Source organism: Mandrillus leucophaeus, unplaced genomic scaffold (assembly GCF_000951045.1).
Source record: "Mandrillus leucophaeus isolate KB7577 unplaced genomic scaffold, Mleu.le_1.0 Scaffold396, whole genome shotgun sequence".
In the NCBI taxonomy this organism is placed as follows: domain Eukaryota; kingdom Metazoa; phylum Chordata; class Mammalia; order Primates; family Cercopithecidae; genus Mandrillus; species Mandrillus leucophaeus.
The window spans coordinates 2017459-2038596 of record NW_012104209.1 but is presented as its reverse complement, the minus strand read 5'-3'; the positions used below and the strand labels follow the sequence as shown (position 1 = coordinate 2038596).

General features: G+C 38.7%; 1 long non-coding RNA gene across 1 annotated transcript in view; it reads left to right on the top strand.

Annotated features, from left to right (window-relative positions):
- Nucleotides 1-21138, top strand: part of LOC105547769 — a 33585-nt gene that overhangs the window by 1848 nt on the left and 10599 nt on the right. Inside the window, exon 2 of the long non-coding RNA XR_001007266.1 lies at nt 14522-14653. This is a non-coding gene — a long non-coding RNA (uncharacterized LOC105547769). The remainder of the gene's footprint in view (nt 1-14521; nt 14654-21138) is intronic.

Genomic DNA, 21138 nt, shown 5'->3' with positions numbered 1-21138 from the left:
ACTCCACACCTACATTACATCCAACTGAACATAGATGGAGAAAAACACACAACTATGTCAAATCTTTAGCAGCTCTTTCCCCATCCTCGCACTCAGTGGATGACCTGGCTTCCATTTTTAATGAGAATAACAGAAGCAACCAGAAGTTCTACAAGCTCTCACCCCACACCCATCTATATCCACATACTTTCCTTCCCATCCTCTTCCTGTAAATGGACTGTATGTGGTCCTTCATCTCCATTTGTGTACCACATCCCATCTCTTCTGGCCTATTAAATGACATGTCTCCAGCAATTTTCCCTCCCTCATCTGCCTCATCAATTGTCTTTCCTCTCTTGGATCATTTCATTAGCAAATCAGTAAGTTTTCACTTTACCCATCTCACCAAAAAAAAAAAAAAAAAAAAGCAAAACACAAACACCTTTTTGCCCCATTTCCTTCCTTAGTACATTAGTCTGTTTTCATGCTGTTGATAAAGACATACCAGAGACTAAGACGAAAAAGATATTTTAATGGAGTTCCATCTCCACATGGCTAGGGAGGCCTCACTATCATGTCAGAAGGCAAAGAGGTGCAAGTCACATCTTACATGGATGGCAGCAGACAAAGAGAGAGCTTGTGCAGAGAAACTCCCATTTTTAAAACCATCAGATCTCATGAGACCCATTCACTATCACAAGAACAGCACGGGAGAGACCTGTCCCCATGATTCAATCACCTCCCACTGGGTCCTTCCCACTGGGTGCCTCCCACAACACATGGGAATTATGGGAGCTACAAGATGAGATTTGAGTGGGGACACAGAGTCAGACCATATCACCCAGCTATCACTTTCTGCTCCATATTACAGGAAAGCTCATTGGAAGTGTTATCTATATTTGATGACTCACTCTTTTCCTACCATTCCCTCTTGAACCCATTTCATTCAGGCTTTCCTACAGACCACTTTGTCTAAGCTGTTCCTGTTATGGTCATTGATGACCTCCACATTGCTGCATCACAAAGTCAATTCTCAGTCTTAACCTCACTTGATGTATCAGTACCATATGACAAGCTGATCATTCTTGAGATACTTTCTTCACTTTGCTTAAAGGATAATATGCTCTCCTAGTCTTCCTCCTCTTTTACTGCTGCTCCTTCTCAGTCTCATTTATTCATTGTTGGAATACTCCCAAGCCCAGTTCCTGGGCTTCTTATACATCTACACGCTCCCTTGCTAATTTTGTTCAGTCTCAGGCTGATGACTCTCAAATGTAGATCCTTACCCACGACCTCTTCCTTGAACTCCAGCTCTTTATAGACAACCAGCTACTTGACAGCTCCACTTGGATGTCTAATAGGCATCTCAAATCTCACTTACCTAAACTGAGACTCCTGGTCTCTCCACACACATCCAACACCTGCTCTTCCAGCAGACATCTCATCTCAGTTAATGCCCACCCTATCTGTATTGGTCAGGCTCAGCTGGATTCTGCTGCAGCAATAAATGAACTGAACACTGTACCAGTTTCCAAAAGCAAAGGTTTATTTCTTGCTGCCTGTCTCCTGTAGTTGCCATCCACATCAGCTTTACTCCAGGAGCCGGACTGACAGAGCAACTTTTATCTGGAAAATTGCTGGGTTTGTGGCAAAAGGAAAAATGACACATGAACCAAGTGCTGGCTCTTAAAGCTTCTGACCACTTCCATTGATCAAGCAAGTCAAATGGTTTCCCATTTTCCACAGGGAAGAGGTGTATTGTCCCCTTACAGGAAGGGAGCCTACATGGAGTAAAACTAAAATATTTGGTAAACAGTAAAACAATCTAGCACACTGGTCCCCCAGTTGCCCTGGCTAAAACTCTTGGCTCCTCTCTTGTTCTCAAATCAAATCCATCAATAGATCTGCCACTCTAGGTTCAAGCGCCCTGGTCCAGACACCATGTACAGGTTTCTACCCTGTCTTCCTGTTTCTACCCTTTCTCCACTAGCCTATTCTCCAGATAGTGGGCAAAAGTGAACATTTTATTTATTTTAATTATTAAAATTTTAGTTTAATAAATTATCTTCTTTTGGAATTCTACAACACTATTTGATAATTATTTTCAACTTTTATTTTAGAATCAGGGATATATGTGCAGGTCTAATCATACCTTTGTTATAAAGGTATGATCCGAGATTTGGAGTACAAATGAATCCGTCACCCATGTACTGAGCATAGTAGACAATACGTGGTTTTTCACTCCTTGCCCCTCTTCTTCCCTCCTCCCACTTGTATTCCCCAGTATCTATTGTTCCCATCTTTAAGTCCACGAGTACCCAATATTTAGTTCCCACTTATAAGTGAGAACATGTAATATTTGGTTTTCTGTTTCTGTGTTAGTTTGCTTAGAATAATGGTTTCCAACTGCATCCATGTGGCCACAAAGGATATGATTTAATTCTTTATGGCTGCATAGTATTCCATGTTGTACATGTACCACATTTTCTTTATTCAATCCACCATTGATGGGCACCTGGGTTGATTCCATGTCTTTTCTATTGTGAATAGTGCTGCAATGAACATATGGGTGCATGTTTTTGGTAGAACCTGTGGGTATATGTACAGTAATCAGATTGCTGGGTCCAATAGTAGTTCTTAGCTCTTTGAGAAATCTCCAAACTTCTCTCCACAGTGACTGAACTCATTTACATTCCCACCAACAGTGTATAAGCAAGTGTCAAAAGTGATCATTTTAAAACACAAGTCAGATTCTGTTATGCTTCTGCTCAAAAGTCTCAAATGGCTCCCTCTCTCACTCGGTAAAAGCCAACATGTCTCCAACAACCTTGTAAATTCTGACATGATCCTTTCATCCATCACCTCCCTGACTCCATTGCTGCTTTTTCATCTCCAGTTCGCTCTCTTCCAGCTATGCGGACTGCTCTGTTGTCCTCAAACAGACCAAGCACATTCCAGCCTCAGGACATTCACACTTGTAGTTTCCCCTTCCTGGAATGTACTTCTCCCAGAATTCCACACAGCTCACTCTCCAATCCTCTTCAGGTATTTGCTCAGATGCCACTTTTGAAGTTAGTCTTTACCTGTCAATCAATTTAAAATTTTACCTCCATGCCTCACCCTGAAACTCCCTCTTCTCTTCCTTTCTTGTTTCCATAGCACTCATCCCTATGCAATTTTCTGGTGTATTTTCACTTAGTGTCTCTCTGTTCCACTAGAACATAAACTCCTTGACTGTATGGATTTTTGTCCATTTTATTCATTATTGTAGCCCTAACATACTTTATCTGGATCAATTGACAATAAACATTTATTTAATGAATAAATTCGTGAATGATTCAAACTATAGAAAGCTTTGAGGAACTCAAACATAGAAAGATGTAACTTAAAGAAACAGAAGAAAATACAGTAAATATTAGTAAATATTGTGCATTCACACAAACCCAAGAAGCTTGCTGGGTTATCTGCCCCAAACTGGAGAAAATGAAAAGAATCTGAGTGGGGAAATAACACTAAGAAAAAGCATTAAAAGTGTTATTTCTAAAATTATAATATTAATGACCAAGGCAAAACTCTAAAGTTCCCTATTTCATTTATTACAGAATGCTTAATTTAAATTCCAATTTGAAAGTATATATATTTTAACTATTTATCTCTTGCCAAAAGTCTACTACTTTTCTTGCCAAAGCAAGAAAGTAGTAGACTATCTCATAAATAGCTGTGCCACTCTAGGTGGTAAATCAAAATTTACTTTACTTCTGATTCCAGACTAAAAGGAAAGCCTTTTGGCTAGATTAATTATCTGCATCCTAGGCTGGTATTGTCTTAGTGCAGGATTTCTCAACCTCAGCACTATTCACATTTGTGAGCTAAGTAATCCTTGTAGGAGGATACTGTTCGCATTATAGAATGTTGAACAACATACCTGGCCTCTACCCACTAGTTGCCAGTAGCACTTCCCTAGTTGTGACAATAAAAAATGTTTACGAACATTACCAAATATCTTTGGGGTGGAGGAGGGAAAGGGACATCATCTTCTTTTCAGAACCCTGCCCTAGAGTATGACAATGCCCATCAAGTCAGCACTCTCATATGGTTTCAAGTTGTGACCTATAAAATGCTCTGTGGGATTATTAGAAATTACTGCACCAAACTAGGCAAGCAGATTCTAGAAGTATGATGTGGGGAAACAATGAAAAGGCTCCCTTTCAAATAAAGCACTCCTGATTTTTTTTCGTTAAAATTACTTTGCCTTAGAAGTATAGAAAGATGTTGCCTGGAAGGCATACCTTATTATTAAGGCCTATTGGCCATTAATGCTTTAATGATGGTCTAGGAACAGAGCTCAAAACCAAGAGGAAAGACAAAAGAAGTTTTAACAGAGAAAATGAAAGAAAATTCTAGAACATGAAATGGAGTCTCTACAGTAGGTAATCTTAATTAAGGAAATACATAAGGTTTCTGGCTTCATGGTAAGAAAGAGAGGATTACTTTCTGAGGGAAAATTCTGCGTGTCAACAATGTATTTAGAAATGGCTCTGCTAGTAACCTCAACTGAGGAAAAAATAAAACTGAAATGATCAATTAAAACTACCACGATAGCTTTTAATCAATATTAAATAACTAATTTTATTATTTTTATAGTCTGTACTAGCATTTCAAGTTTAAATGAATTGAAAATGAAATTATTCAAAACTGATAAGAACTCTGACATAAGTACATTAGTCAAATCTGAAATACTTTTGAAATCTTTTAAATGAACTCATCAAGTATTAAAACTTTTTAAAAATATCTTCTTAAGATTTTTATGTCTAAAAAACTTTTGTTTTCCTTTTCTAGCAACTGTTACATTCTCAAGCTTAATGTTAAAAAAGGAAATGAGTAAAATAACTGTTTATGCCAGAGAGGAGCCCTTACTGTGAGCAGAACAACCAGCGATACTGACTCAATTCTTCTTCTGGAAACCACAAATAAGAGTTATTAGATATTTAAAGCATTTGAAGATTTTAAATAAATCAACTTTTAACTCTTTATAAAGTATATTATCAACGTCAGAGAAATGCAAATTAAAACCACAATGAGATACCACCTCACACCAGCAAGAATGACGCTTATTAAAAAGACAAAAAGTAACAGATGCTGGTGAGGATGCAGAGAAAAAGGAACCGTTACACACTATTGAGGCGAATGTAAGTTAGTACAACCTCTATGGAAAAACAGTATGGAGGTTTCTCAAACAACTCAAATAGAACTACCATTCAATCCAGCAATCCCACTACCGGGTATCTATCCAAATGGACAGAAATAATATATCAAAAAGTTACCTGCACTCGTATGTCTATTGCAGCACCATTCACAATAACAAAGATAGGGAATCAATCTAAGTGTCCATCAGTGGAAGAATGGATAAAGGAAATGTGGAATATATACACAATGGAATACTATCAGCCATTTAAGAAGGAATGAAATCATGTCCTCTGCAGCAACATGGATGGAAATGGAGGTCATTATCTTAAGCTAAACACTCCAGGAGCAGAAAGACAAATATCTCATGTTCTCATTCATAAGTTGGTGCTAAAAACAAACAAAAAATGTCTTAACATGGATGTAGAGAGTAGAATGATAGATAATAGACACTTGAAAGGGTGAAGGGGTGTGAGGGAGAAGGATGATTTGGAATTAGTTAATAGGTACAATGTACGTTATTTGGGTGATGAATACCCTAAAAGCCCTAACTTGACCACTACACAATCTATGCATGTAACAAAATTGCATGTGTAGCCCATACATTTGTACAAATTACAGGAAAAAAATAAAATATGCTATCAAATTATTGACTCTGTATTTCTTTCTCTCCAATGAAGACATTCTAGCATTGAAATATGTATGGTTCCTATCATTTAAATCCATTTTTCAATTCTACATTGTAACTGGAAGAACTGGTGTAAATAAATCTAAATGTACACGTCATTAGAAACTTTATTCCAGTTTCCAGAGTAATTTAAATCTTCTCAACTCCACCTGACTTTGTACTAGAGCTATATTCAAGGAGCAGAATTGATTTGCTTCATTTTTCTATCCTCATCCTGAAAAAATACACAAATTAATTACAACAAGACCAAAAGTAAAAAGTTAATGACATTTTTTAAAACTTCATATAGCTTTGAGTCCACAAATTGGATAACTGTTCTCTAAAATTAAATACTAGTCACAATTATATGTACTTTAAAGTACTCTTAGACTAACATCTAAATATAAATTAATAAACCAAAAGAATATTTGCCTTCATCTGTTTTAAAAACTCTTAAAATATGCTTTTGTTTAATATACGTCACTTTTATACGTGTACTTTTTTTTTTTTCTTTGAGATGGAGTCTCGCTCTGCTACCCAGGCTGGAGTGCAGTGGCCCTATCTCGCCTCACTGCAACCTCCACCTCCCAGGTTCAAACAATTCAAGTGCCTCTGTCTCCCAAGTAGCTGGGTTTACAGGTGCACACCAAAATGCCCAGCTAATTTTTTTGTATTTTTGGTAGAGATGGGGTTTCACATGTTGGCCACGTTGGTCTCGAACTCCTGGCCTCAAGAGATCTGCCCACCTTCGCCTTCCAAAGTGCTGGGATTACAGGCGTGAGCCACCGCACCCCAGCCTATGTTTACATTTTACACTACAATTAGAAATCAGTTTTAAAGGGAGAAAATATATGGCTCATCCATCAGTAGTGTGAATTAAGGCTTTCAGTTTAAGAAGAAAATTATGAACACAGCCCAAGTTCTCAAGTACTCATTTACAGAGGATCTTCCATTCTTCTGCCAAAGCTGATTTTTTTTGTTTTTTGTTTTGTTTTGTTTTGTTTTGTTTTTTTGAGACGGAATCTTGCCCTGTAGCCCAGGCTGGAGTGCAGTGGCGCCATCTCGGCTAACTGCAAGCTCCGCCTCCCGGGTTCACGCCATTTTCCTGCCTCAGCCTCCCAAGTAGCTGGGTTTCACCGTGTTAGCCAGGATGGTCTCAATCTCCTGACCTCGTGATCTGCCTGCCTCAGCATCCCAAGTAGCTGGCACTACAAGAGACTGCCACCACACCCAGCTTTTTGTATTTTGAGTAGAGACGGGTTTCACTGTGTTAACCAGGATGGTCTCGATCTCCTGACCTCATGATCCGCCCTCCTCGGCCTCCCAAAGTGCTGGGATTACAGGTGTGAGCCACCGCACCTGGGCCCAAAGCTGATTTTTTAAGAAACTGTGTTAAGAAATAGAGCAAAAACAAACACGCAGCGGTTTCCTATGAAATGGCTTACAATGTGCATATTCTTGAGTGATTTTTAAAAGTCTCAGCTTTTATTTAGTTGTATTTGCAACTGTTTAGTTAATATTTATTGACTTGTGCATAACTCTCAGGAATAGGAATGTATCTGTGAGTGGAGAGAAGTTTCCTGGTGCACTCAAATGAACTGTTTACTTCCTTTGCTAACTCTCATGTCTGGTTGGGGATCTAGAAGTTTCTAAGGCCCAAAACAGTCACCTGGAATACTGTGCCCAGGGGCATGGGTTACATTGTTGGGTATGTGTCCTATTTGAATCATAGAGCTTTCTTTGTTTTATTTTAGTTGGTACTAGCCAATTCTATTCTTGTCACTAGCATTAAAAACTAAGAGCCCTGAAAAAGGTACACAACATTCCATAAGAGATGAAAAATGAATGAGACCAGCCATGAGATGCGTGACACAATGCAAATACAAGTTAAGAGGATGCTGTGACTAGCTGAATACCAGAGACAGTAAGGCAAAGGTAGTTTTGGTTGCATGGTGACAAAATATTTAAACTCAAAATACTTTAATCTGAATTAGCAATACGCACATCCTTGCCAAGCAAAAGCAAAGCATAAAACAAAAATAAACTTGTGCTGTGTTTCCTATCTCAGATAATATTACAAACTCAAGCCACTTTATCCCCAATTTCTAGCTCCCTAGACCTTCACAGTCATTAGTCACCATGTCTTGTCTATCATACCTCAAAATGTTTATCAAGTAAATACTTTCCTCTCCATTTTCATCATCATTGCCTTGTTTTCAGCTTTATCCTTTTTCCAGTCACATATCATGACAGTCTCCACCACGCAACCTACACTCCTGCTTCAACAGACTATTTGCATGTACCAGAAACACCAAGTATTCTCTGGCTGCTCTTTGAGTTGACACTGTGTTACCTCTGTTCATCCTTCAAGATCACCCACACCCCTTACTTCTAGAAGAATTAGCCCTTGTCTTTTTAGCATCCTTCTGATCCTATATTCTCATAGCATTACCATGTGCATTACAATTAAAAGATGATAACTTCTATCTCTTCTAATACAAAATGACTTCTATTAAGGGCAGGACTTGTCTTATGCGACTTTTTATATCTAGTCGCTTTAACAAGGTTCAGCACCTGATTTTTAAAAATCAGTAATTCGTTTAGTTTAAATAATCAGCTGACCACAGAACAACTGATTAACCAATAAAGCACTTAAAATTAGCAATTTAAGGTAAATCTATTCATTGATAACTTACATAGGATTTACTTTGGTTTCAATGCTTTTCACAAGCTTTATCCATACTTTACAATGCTCTCATAGGTATCAATTCATGTTAGAAGAAATCAAGGAAGAAATTGCAGTAAAATCTTCATTCTTATCAGATGTGCTTGATAAACTACCACTTTCCTCATCTTAAACAGCAGGTAGTTCCTGGGGTTATGGACCTTACACCATCTCAGCATTCAAATGAGTGTTATTACCAAAACAAATAAATAAATAATTTTAAAAACCTTCACACAACATTTGGACAATGTCAGAAAGAAAAATTGATACTAAGAAAACTTAATAAATTCACTTCCTAAATGTTGAACCTGCTCTTAATTTTATATTAACTTTTATTTCACCAAATAGAAGGGTTTTTCATATGCCATGTACATTTATATTTTCATCAAGAATAAGAAGCATCATTTGACTAGAACTGTAATTATGTTTTCTTTTCCTCAACATGATAAAAGTGTTGAAGTAGTTTTCCTAAGTGCTGTATAAAACCAGTTAAGAAACCAGTTTTCCACCCCCTTTAGACTTTAAACGATGAGTAGCCAATATGAAGTTCCAAATATGTACAAAAATTATTTAAGAATTTACAGAGTAAACAGACAACCTACAGAATGAGAGAAAATTTTTGCAGACTATGCATCTGACAAAGGTCTAATATCCAGCATCTATAAGGAACTTAAACAAATTTATAAGAGGTAATAAACAGCCTCATTAAAAAGTGGGCAAAGGACATGAACAGACGCTTCTCAAAAAAAGACACATGTGGCCAACAATCATATGAAACAGAAGCTCATCATCGCCGATCATTAGAGAAATTCAAATCAAAACTACAATGAGATACCATCTAACACCAGTCAGAATGGCTACTATCAAAATGTCAAAAAATAACAGATGCTGGCAAGGTTGTAGAGAAAAAGCAATGCTTATATACTTTTAGTGGGAGTGTAAATTAATTCAATCATTGTGGAAGACGGCATGGTGATTTCTCAAAGACCTAAAGATAGAAAGATCGTTCAACCCAGCAATCTCTCTCTATATATATACACAAAGGAATATAAAAATACACAAAGGATGTATATATACACAAAGGAATATAAACCTTTCTATTATGAAGACACATGCACGCCTATGTTCATTGCAGCACTAGTCACAGTAGCAGAGACATGGAGTGAACCTAAATGTCCATCAATGATAGACTGGATAAAGAAAATGTGGTGCTTCTACACCATGGAATACTATGCAGCCATAAAAAAAAATGAGATCATGTCCTTTGAAGGAACATGGATGGAGCTGGAAGCCACTATCCTTAACAAACTATCACAGGAACAGAAAAGCAAACACCATATATTCTCACTTTTAAGTGGAAGCTAAATGATGAGAACACATGGACACATAGAGGGGAACAACACACACTGGGGCCTATCGAGGGTGAAGGGTGGGAGGAGGGAGAGGATCAGGAGAAATAACTAATGGGTACTAGGCTTAGTACCCGGGTGATGAAATAACCTGTACAACAAACCCCCATGACACGTGTTTACCTATGTAACAAGCCTGCACATGTACCCCTGAACTTAAAAAAAAATTGTAATGTCTGCAAATAATAGTAATATTTAACATTTAATACTATTTTATTATGAATGTCCTTTAGTTAATTATTTTTGGCCTCATTTTACAAATGAGGAAAATTAAGGAAAATAAAAGCTAAATAATGTGGGCACTATTACACAACCAGAAGGTGGCAGAGCCTGGATTGAAACGAAGCTATGAGTTCCAGAGTCCATGCACCTAATTGCAAAGTTTTGTATGGTAAGGGTGGGAAAGGGTAAGAAAGACAGGGGAAGAGATGCCACCAAGCAGCTTAACCAAATTGTATTATTCAGTAACAACATGTGTTCTCTTTCAGTGTTTTTGTGTGTGTGTGTGTGTGTGTGTATAAAAATACACACACACACATTTATTTTACTCTGAACTATCTAGGATCTTTTTTCTAGAAAGGAGAAATATACAAATATGCAAAATGTACGAATACATTTTGAAGAGGAAAACAGTTTTCAAAGACTTTTAAGTATTCTAGAAATCTTAGAAATGACAAGTTTAGATATCATGAGATTAAAGAGAAATAACCATGATTTTTTTTTTAATGATCCTGGGAATGAAAGAGGTGGGTCTTCAATACACTAACATTTAAATTCTCAGCTTCAGGATAAATTGAGTTTTCATTCATGCTCTGAACCCTCTTCCCTTAGCAATGAAGCCTCGGCATCCTTTTGCTTCTTCTGTGCCCTCGAGTGAGAACTGAGTTATGGCTGGCTGTCTCAGGAAGAAAATAACTATTACAAGACATAAGATGGGCTGGGGTGGGGGAGGGCTAAGGAAAGGCCTGCCATTTAGCTTGTAAAGTGCAGCAGCTGTGGCCTGTTTTCACTAATATCTGACATGTTTCTTTGGCCACTTGCCAAATTGAGCTGTACCCAACACTTCTCCCATCCTTCCTGTGCCTCCAGGATCCTTTGTAAATGCTACTTGAGACTCCAGTCTACACCAAATCAATCCCCTTGGTTCCTTCCTCCCCTTAATGCACAGGCATCCCACCCTAATTAATTAACCCAACACCAGCTTCATCCAGGACCTTCCCACACTTCGCCCCTTCACGCAGCCCAGAAACATCAGCACATTCCTGACTTCATCACTTGTCAACTCCCTTTCTGTTAAAGACCAGTGTCCCCTTTCCCTGACCTGGCCTCTGATTTGATCTCACTTTAAAGTATCCCACTTTAAGAGACAGTAACAAATGCTGCCTTTTTCCTGTTTGGTTTGTTTATTCATGCTTACCCAGTCTATTATAATTAAAGACCAAGGGAATTCTAAGAAGAGTCCAGGAAGATGGTTTATGTGTTTGATAGGTGGATAAATCCAATACTGGATTTGTAAGAAAGTTCACTTCACCTATTGCTAACTGTGTGAACTTGGGTGAGTTTCCTAAGCTCTTGTCATTCATTCGAATACTTATTGAGTGCCTGTTACTATGCTACATTCTATTGTAAATGCTGATGCTGCAATTTAAACAGGGAAGCAAAATTACCCACCCTCTGTGATGTTTATATCTTAAAGAGGAAGAATAACTGTTAATAAATAGATGGATTTTAAAACACAGACATTTAAGAAAAAATATAAGGAATGACAGAAGGATAGGGAATGTCAAGATTAGGAGTAGAAAGGAAGGTAGCAACTTGGAATAGAGTAGTCCCTAACTTCCTGATGTGATGCTTCACCAGACCTGAGGTCATGCAGATAGCTGAGAAAAAAGCATTCCCAAAAGAGGAAACAGCAAGTGCAAAGGCCCTGAGACAGAAGAGTGTTGCCTGGCATGTTGAGCAAAGAGACAGCTATGGCTGGCAGAGAACAAGAAAGCAGTAGCAGGTGATGTCAGAGTAACAGGGAACTAGAACTCAGAGGGCCTTGTACGTGATAATAGAGAATGTGGATTTTACTTTGATAGAAATGGGAAATCAGTGAAGGATACTGAATAAGAGTAACATGATTTGATTTACCTCTAAAGAATCTCAACTAACTCCTCTGTAAAATAGTGTAAAATGTATAATAAATAGAGCGGCGAAGACCAGTCTGCCTGCTCAAATCTCAGTGCCGCCACTTACTACCAGTGTGACTTTAAGCTAATTATTTAACCTTCCTAAGCCTTGATTTTCTCATTTTTCCTTTTTTTTCTTTTTTACAGAGGTAATCAAAAGTGTTCTCATTTCTAAGGTGGAATTGATAGCAGTTCCCATTTTGTAAGGTTAAGAAAAAATAAATGCACTGAAGTGTTTAGTGCAGTGGATACTGAAGTGTTTAGTGCAGTGGATACCACACAGAAAGCCTGAGACACGCTGGTATTATCAGGCTGGAGAGAATCAAGTCCTATAATGTACGTGCGGTATTTGCTTGTGTTGCCCAGCATAGTGGCATAGTGAGCACTTACATGTCATCTACTATTAGCTACTAGCATTACCAACTACTAACCCACTGGCTGTTTTAAAGTAACTTTGTACATTTAAAAATTTTATAATATACCACCTTAAAAGAATCAGAATAGCAAAATTTCACAGATAATGTTCAGATGTCTCTGAACCTTCTTATTCAAAGTACTCTGCAAAGCACTAGAAAGCCATAGGTACTTGGGTAAAAAAGAGAGTGCACACGCATATGTCTCTCTCTTTCCCTTTTGTTTTATCAAATATATAAAATAAAAGTTATATATACATAATTATCTATATAGTAAACATATATATCTTTATGTATATATCTTCCCCTTTAAAAATTATCAATGTATGTAGAGAGAGAATTTTATAGATAATTTTTAAAGCAGGAGAAATTATCTATATATAGATAATATTTTAAAGAAGGGGAAAGAGTTAGTTAAGACAAGTTTCTGTGTGTTGCTGACCCCTGTTGGGTGGAAAAATTAAAATTGGTCTTCTGAATGAAAGAAAAGTGAATTCTCAACTCCCTGGTCATGATCCTGACCTGGAACCTACTCTCATCCATTTCATAGATTCCATGCCTATGGCCATCAATGGAGATATTGGAGGCCTATTGGTTCTTCACAGCCCTGCTTCATTACCCAAATGTTATGCAGCTCATACCTCATTTCTTTCCTGAGACCTAGGCTACCTTAAACTGAGAGGGTGGATCTCATCTTTCTTTCCCTTGCCCACCATACTCACACACACATACATACTGACATACTCCCAAAACAAACACACGTCCCCCAAGCATAGGTCTCTTAGGAAACAACCACATATCCTAATCTGGTCTTGATAGTCGGCTCACAAGAACAAAGGAGAGAAAGATTAATGTAGAAACCTGCACTAAAGGCTGAGTACGGTGGCTCAGGCCTGTAATCCCGGCACTTTAGGAGGCCAAGGCAGGTGGATCACTTGCAGTCAGGAGTTCTAGACCAGCCTGGCTAACATGGTGAAACCCTGTCTCTACTAAAAATACAAAAAGTAGGTGGCCGTGGTGGCGGATGCCCATAATCCCAGCTCCTCGGGAGGCTGAGACAGGAGAATCGCTTGAAACCGGGAGGCAGAGGTTGCAGTGGGATGAGATCGCACCACTGCACTCCAGCCTGGGTGACAGAGCAAGACTCCATCAAAAACAAAAAACAACAAAACAAACAAACAAAAAACAAACCTGCACTAGAATAAGTGCTAGTTCTTTATTTGCTTTAAAGACAGACAAAATGCGATGTTTTAATTCTCATTTTACCTAATAATAAAGGATGTACCATTAAAAATCAAGTAGGAAATTATCCTTGTCTTATTGTCACTTTTTAAAAATTGTGCTATTCTGCACAGGACCAGTTTCTCTAGAATGTTCCCTTGCTGACTTTTCCTCTAGTAGTATCAGTTATACTGAAAATCAGTCGTACTCTTACTTTATTTTGCTGGGCACCATCAAACTAACAGAAGAGGTATACAAAGGCAGGGAGAACTACCACTGATACAAGGCCTCTTCCGGACCGAAACGCGCAGCCGCACCTCTCTGTTCCGGCAGGTGGAATAGGCCCCCGACCTGGGATCTCTACCCAAAAGGAGGAGGTTAGAACACAGGTGTCCTATTCCGTTGAGTCCTCCATCATTTACTAGACAAAGCTGCGCAATTAGAATAACAAAATGCAGTCGGGAGAAATTGCTAACCCCTGTAATCCCAGCATTTTGAGAGGCTGAGGCTGGAGGATCGCTTGAGTCCAGGAGTTCAAGCCTGCAGTGTGCTATGATCGGACCATTGCACTTCAGCCTGGGCGACAGAGTGAGACCCTGTCTTTAATAATAATAATAATAATAATAATAATAAATCCAAAACATCAAGAAATTGGGTGTGACTTTTTAAAATACACTTAGAAAGGGAACAGTTAGAATCTTAATTTCAGGGATACTTTGCTCCTAAACCTATTCTTTTTGTTTATGCAGAGATTGACCATGCCTACAGGGACAACTGGAAAACAGAAATGAAACCATATAAGCCAAGCACTCAGGCAATCTTTGTCCTCCCAGTTGACTTAAGAACGCTTGCGAAGAAAATGTGGCCTCTTTAGATCTCAGGTAAGGGATCCGGCTGCTCTCTTTTTCCTGATACACCTCCATCCTGCAGGATAGTTGGGAGTGAGGTGTGCTGAGAAGGAACTTGACAAGGCACGGCTTCCCCTTGCCTCCTCCTTGAAGTATTCTAGTCGCTGGAATAAATGTTCAGGTGTTTTGGCTTTTGTCTCTTCCAGTTCCACCCCTCTGTGCCTCTCCGGCAGAGGGCGCCTTTTCCACTGGGTCTCACTGTGGGCTGCTGGGAGTTTTATTCGGTTTGGGCCGGGAAGGAGCTGTGTTGGATCCGCGCCCCCTGCCTGGGCGCCGCCTTTGGCCGTGTGAGTCCTGGCCCATCCCGTGCAGAATCAATCGGGGCTCCTCCCGCGCCTGCTCCCCAGGGGCTGAATCCGCCCGCCCGGGGGCCAGGTGCCCGTGAGATCCCAGGCGCTCCACCAGGAGGCCCTGCCTGGATCGAAATTCGCACGCGCCCCGCCCTCTTGTTACCAGTTCTCTCTGGGCTTGTGGAAAGAGTTCCCCAACCTGGGATCTATACCCAGGAGGAGGTTAGGACACAAGTGTCCTATTCCCTTGAATCCTCCATCTTCTTCTACTCTCTGTTATTCTCCTCTTTTGTTAGTTTGATGGTGCCCAGTAAAATAAAGCAAAAGAATACAAGTGATTTTCAGTATAATTGATACTACTAGAGGAAAAGTCAGCAAGGAAACATTCTAGAGAAACTGGTCCTGTGCAGAATAGCACAATTTTTTAAAAATGACAATAAGACAAGGATAAATTCCTACTTGATTTTAACGGTACATCCTTTATTATTAGGTAAAATGAGAATTAAAACATTGCATCTTGCCTGTCTTTAAAGAAAAGAGAGAACTAGCACTTATTCTAGTACAGGTTTTTTTGGTCTGTTTTGTTTTGTTTTGTTTTGTTTTTTGAGACGGGGTTTTGCTCTTGTTGCCCAGGCTGGAGGGCAGTGGCGCGATCTTGGCTCACTGAGTCCTCCGCCTCCTGATTCAAGTTGTTCTCCTGCCTCAGTCTCCCTAGTAGCTGGGATTACAGGCATGTGCCACCACGTCTGACTAATTTTTGGATCTTTAGTAGGGACGGGTTTCACCATGTTGGTCAGGCTGGTCTCGAACTCCTGACCTCAGGTGATCCACCTGCCTCGGCCTCCCAAAGTGCTGGGATTACAGGCGTGAGCCACCACTCCCAGCCTTTTTGTTTGCTTTGTTTTTGATTTTGTTTTTGTTTTTGAGACGGAGTCTCGCTCTGTCGCCCAGGCTGGAGTGCAGTGGCGCTATCTCGGCTCGCTGTAACTTCCACTTCCCGGGTTCAAGAGATTCTCCTGCATCAGCCTCCAGAGTAGCTGGGATTACAGGCACTCGCCACCACGCCCACCAACCTTCCCCTTCTTGCTGCAATCTCACCAAGACCGCTCTTCTCTCCTGAGTAGCTGTGGTCTGCCCTTTTCTGGGATTCCTTAAGATCGGCAAGGAGCGGGGAGAGAAAGCGTAGCTAGCCAATAAGGAAACACGAACTGAGAAGTATTTCTGAAACATCACTCCTGTCAGCGTTATTAGAGTACTGATGGCCCATATTACGGTGTCGCTGGTTGTATGTCTTCCCCCGCACAGTGTCCAGTGCACCCTGAGGACAGGACTGCTTTTACTCTACCTTTGAATCCTCAAAAGGTACAGCGCCCAGCCCAGTGCTTGGCACAGAGTCTATTGATGATTGATAAATAATAATCTACGTCAAAATTTGGATGAGGGTTCTCATCTTTGTGTCCTTACTTTTATTTGAATTTGACCTTATAATTGGTAGTTCAGAGGACAAATATTTGCTACCATGTTGAAAATCTTTTTTTTTTTTTTTTTTTTTTTTGAGAGGGAGTCTGGCTCTGTTGCCCAGGCTGGAGTGCAGTGGCCGGATCTCAGCTCACTGCAAGCTCCGCCTCCCAGGTTCCCGCCATTCTCCTGCCTCAGCCTCCCGAGTAGCTGGGACTACAGGCGCCCGCCACCTCATGTTGAAAATCTTAATACTACAACCCTACTCATTGACACAAATATTAGTAAGACTATGCTAGCTAAAGCATCTGACTACATGTTGATTGCTATAAGGATAGTGATGGAGTATTTTTGCTTTCTAAAAAATTTAAAGCTTTCCAGAGAAATCTGTCAAAATAATTATTGCATCCTAACACCTTTTATTTTTGTGGGGGAGGGATGCCTAAAACATCAGAAATTTATTGTCTTACAGTTATAAAGACCACAAGTCTGAAATCAAGGTATCAGCAGGGACATGCTCTCTTAAAGGCCCTAGGGAAGGATCCTTCCTTCCTTCTTCAGGCTACTGGTGTTTGCTGTCAGTCCTTGCCATTCCTTGACCATAACTTCAATCTATGCCTCCTTCTTCACATAGCCTTCTCCCCTCTACTTCTGTGTCCAGATCTCTAGGTGTGTAAGGACACCAACCATTGAATTATGGCCCACCCTTATCCAGCCCCACTTCACTTTAACCTGCTTATACCTGCAAAGACTTTATTTTTAAATAAGGTTACATCCACAGGTCTGGGTAGACATAGATTTTGGAGGAATACCACTCAACCGAGTACAACAATTATATTTGGAGATTTTAACACTCCAGTTTCAGTAATCGAGAAAATAGACAAAAATCAGTAAAGATATATCAACCAACTTGATCTAATTGACATATGAAGAACACTATAACCAACAGTGGCAGAACAGCCTTTTTAAGTGCATCCAAAACATTCAACTAAAAGGGCTATATAAAAACCAAATTACAATCAATTCCACAGGATTGAAATCATGCACGGTATGTTTTCTGAGAATAACAGAAAGAAAACAGAAAACACAAACAAAAAGAAATATATAAAAACTCAAAATACTTGAAAATTATGAAAAAACCTAATAAGACATTTCTAAGAACTTTGGAATTATACAAGAAACTTCTCAATTTGTCCTGTATCCAAAGAAGACATCAAAAGTAAAATTAGAAACATGTTGATCTGAATGTGACTGAAGACAATGAATGTAATATCTGTTTTTATAAACATATCTGAAAACTGGCATGTCATGAATGCTAGAAGTCAAAAACTGTTGAAGGGATGAGGGTATGATGGTGTCATACAGCTGCAGTTAGATAACCTACCTTTAGGTCAGTTGCTTGTTTTAGACACATTCTTATTTCATTAATATATTGATTGCTAAAACTCAGTACATCTACCTGCCTTCTATGGAAGTAAACAATCCTTAGACGCAACCAAGATTTCTGAGCTTTCAACTACTTGAGGAGATTTTAAAGGAAGTTTTTAAAAAATTAAATATATGTATATCCTATAGCATATACAGTGCATACATACATATCTATGAACATGTATCTATATCAGTTTGTCACAGGGCTCTCTAACCTGTGATCTATAAACTTAGAGACATGATGAGAGCTTTACTGAATATTCAGATTTTTCCATTGTGTGTGCCTTTTTCTGGAGAAGGCTATGCAGCTTTCATTAGATTCTCAGAGAAACCCGTGAACCCAAAACTTTAAAAACTGGTCTTAAAGACAAAAGTGTATTTCAATACTATTCTTTACTCTTGATAGTATCTCTCGAATAGGGACCCTGTAGGGTCTTGGTTTGTTATTGAGATTTTGGATGCCCAAGTAGTGAACATTGCAAAACATTAGGAATAATCCTAATGCAAAGAACGACCAGATGTGATAACATAACACAGCCCCGTTTGAGATTCTTGATGTGTTTAAAATTTAAGTAGCATTATATCTCTTTACAGAACTAGCTTAAAATTAAAATGGAAACAGTTTTTATGCTGTCTCTGAAGCCAAAAATATAAATTCAACTCTGCACGTTTTTTATTTGAAGGCATTCACAAATGACGTGCAAGGAATAAACGCTGGCCAAAAGCCATAGCTAAGCATTGTGTAAAAAAAAAAAAAAAAAAAGTGTGTAATTTTAAGCCAAAAACTATTTATCAATCAGTTTCTCATGTCCTAATTATTAAATTAGGAATAAAACCAGGAAAAAGATGTTTAAAGTGGCATGCTTTAAATATTAAGTATTCTCTTTAGGTTTAATAAAAACTTTAAAAAATCAAACAAAAATCAAACAAAATTGATTTAAAATTTTAAAACTTTTAAAAATCAAACAAAATTGATCAACAGTCATGCAAAATTGTAAACAGTCATGCAGGACTGAAGACGACTTCTCTATTTAGATTAACAAGAAAATGGTGCTAGAGGCAGCTTGGTGAGACACTGAGAACTAAAGTCAACAAAACGAATGTGTACTGGGAGAAATGATTTACACACATGTTCTGAATGCTTCTGCTTAGATTAATATTTTCCTTCAAATAAAACTGGTCAAGTTCAATAATGCAGCTATAAAGATGTAAGCAAGTCATCTGGTCATTCAGAGCCAACATATGAGAGTTATTCTAGAAAAGTATAAAATAACCAAAAGTACTTTGGAATCTCTAACTATAGCATGTATAAAATTTTTTGCATGTATGACAGTGTATAATGGAACCTCCAAACAAATCCAAACTTACAATGTCTTCAAGATGTAAGTGTCAGCATTATAAAGTATGGGAAAAGCAAGTACCTTATTTGGCATCCCATTTAAACCATATATGGCTTTTCTTTGCCTCTTGAGTAAAATGTCCTGCCATTTACCCTTAATTGTCATGCTAACATCCATCTCAGAATCCGCTTCCATCTTGGAAAAGGGTTAGTAAGATGCACATGAATAGGTATCTCTAACAAATCTTGATAATTTGCCTTCAGAGGGGATACTCTAGAAATAACATCACAGCTAAGACATCCTCTTGACTTTAAACTCAAGTCAAGACTTAGCAATGCATTTTTCACATTGTGGATTAAACATGTGCTTTCTTCATGGTGCTGTCAGAGTTAAAAATCAAGTATTAATAACTATATAAATGAATATAAGTGGAAGGTTTATGAGTCAAGGGAAAAAAGACACTTAGAAGGCAATGTTACCTCCTGCTGTCTAAAACTCATCTCAGGAAAGTCCAATGAGCCAGAGCCATCTCCTCTGCTGCTTTCTCTTTTCTGACTATCCAGGTATCATAGGATTGACAAATCCACATTTGTTTCCTAACTTAGTCTGACACTAAGTGCTCGAAGCTGTTGTTTAGGAATCACCCTCTCACTCTAATAAGAACTTCATTATTACTGAGTAATAGCTCAGTAATGAGTTTTTTTCACTCTTCAGTAATGATTCCCAAATGACATAGTATAGGAGGAAAAGAAGCATTCTGAGAAGACATTCTGAGAAATGGTGTTTGGTGATCCTAATTACTATCAATGAAGAATCACGCTCTCACTGTTTCATTGTTTGGGGCCAGTATACAGAAGTTGCTAATTCCAAGGCCTATGGGGCCAGGTGGTTCTTGTGAGATCAATGGAGAACAAAAGTTTGTGCCCCTCATAAATGGGCAATCCGTGTCCCATTCCACCTGTTACCTTAGGAAAAGAACATGAAGTATGGCTTTTCAAGATTTTTCTCAAGATAACTTAGACATCTGGATTTTTATATGAATACTCCTGATTGTTAAATGCAGACACAAATCCCAAATTCTTAAATATTCATAGGCCTGCAGACCTGACATAGCAGCAAATGTTTCACAAATCTGTGACCTCTAAGAAAAGAACTTCTTGAAACCAGGTTTAGCCATGTAGCCATGTGAACTTGGACTCATGACCTCATAGCTAGGGCTTCAGTGACTTCATCCTCAGGATGGAGGAGAAGACTGTCCTAGCAGCAGCTCTGGAGTTCTTTACAAGCTGAGCACTCAACAATTCTTGAGTTATAATCATCCTCCCCACACCCAATTTCAGCTCTCAGATGAGGATGTGGCTTCTGACCTAACTGCTGACAAAGTATAAAGTGTACCTCAATCTATCAAGATCCAGTGTGGCTAGCTTTCTATACTCAATTCCAAAACATGAATTATTTTTAAAATTTATTGTACTTATAAAATCAATTAAGATTCACTGTAGAAAAATTACTAAATACAGATATACAAAGGGAAATCTCCTTAAAATCCACCAAGTACCTTGACGTAAATCCTTTTAAATCTTTTCCTATGTGTATATTGTTTTTAGAAAAATGACATCATATCTAATGCATTTTTTATAGCCTGCCCTTTTTAATGAATATATTTACTCAATAAACACTGATTCTTTAGAGAAGTAGAAATATAACTCTTATAAGATTAATTTCAATTAGGGCTGGGCACAGTGGCTAACGCCTATAATCCCAACACTATGGGAGGCTGAGGCAGATGGATCACCTTGAGGTCAGGAGCTTGAGACCAGCCTGGCCAACATGGTGAAACCTTGTCTCTACTAAAAATACAAAAAATTAGCCAGGCATGATGGCGCACACCTACAATCCCAGTTACTTCTGCCTCAGGAGACTAAGGCAGAAGAATCACTTG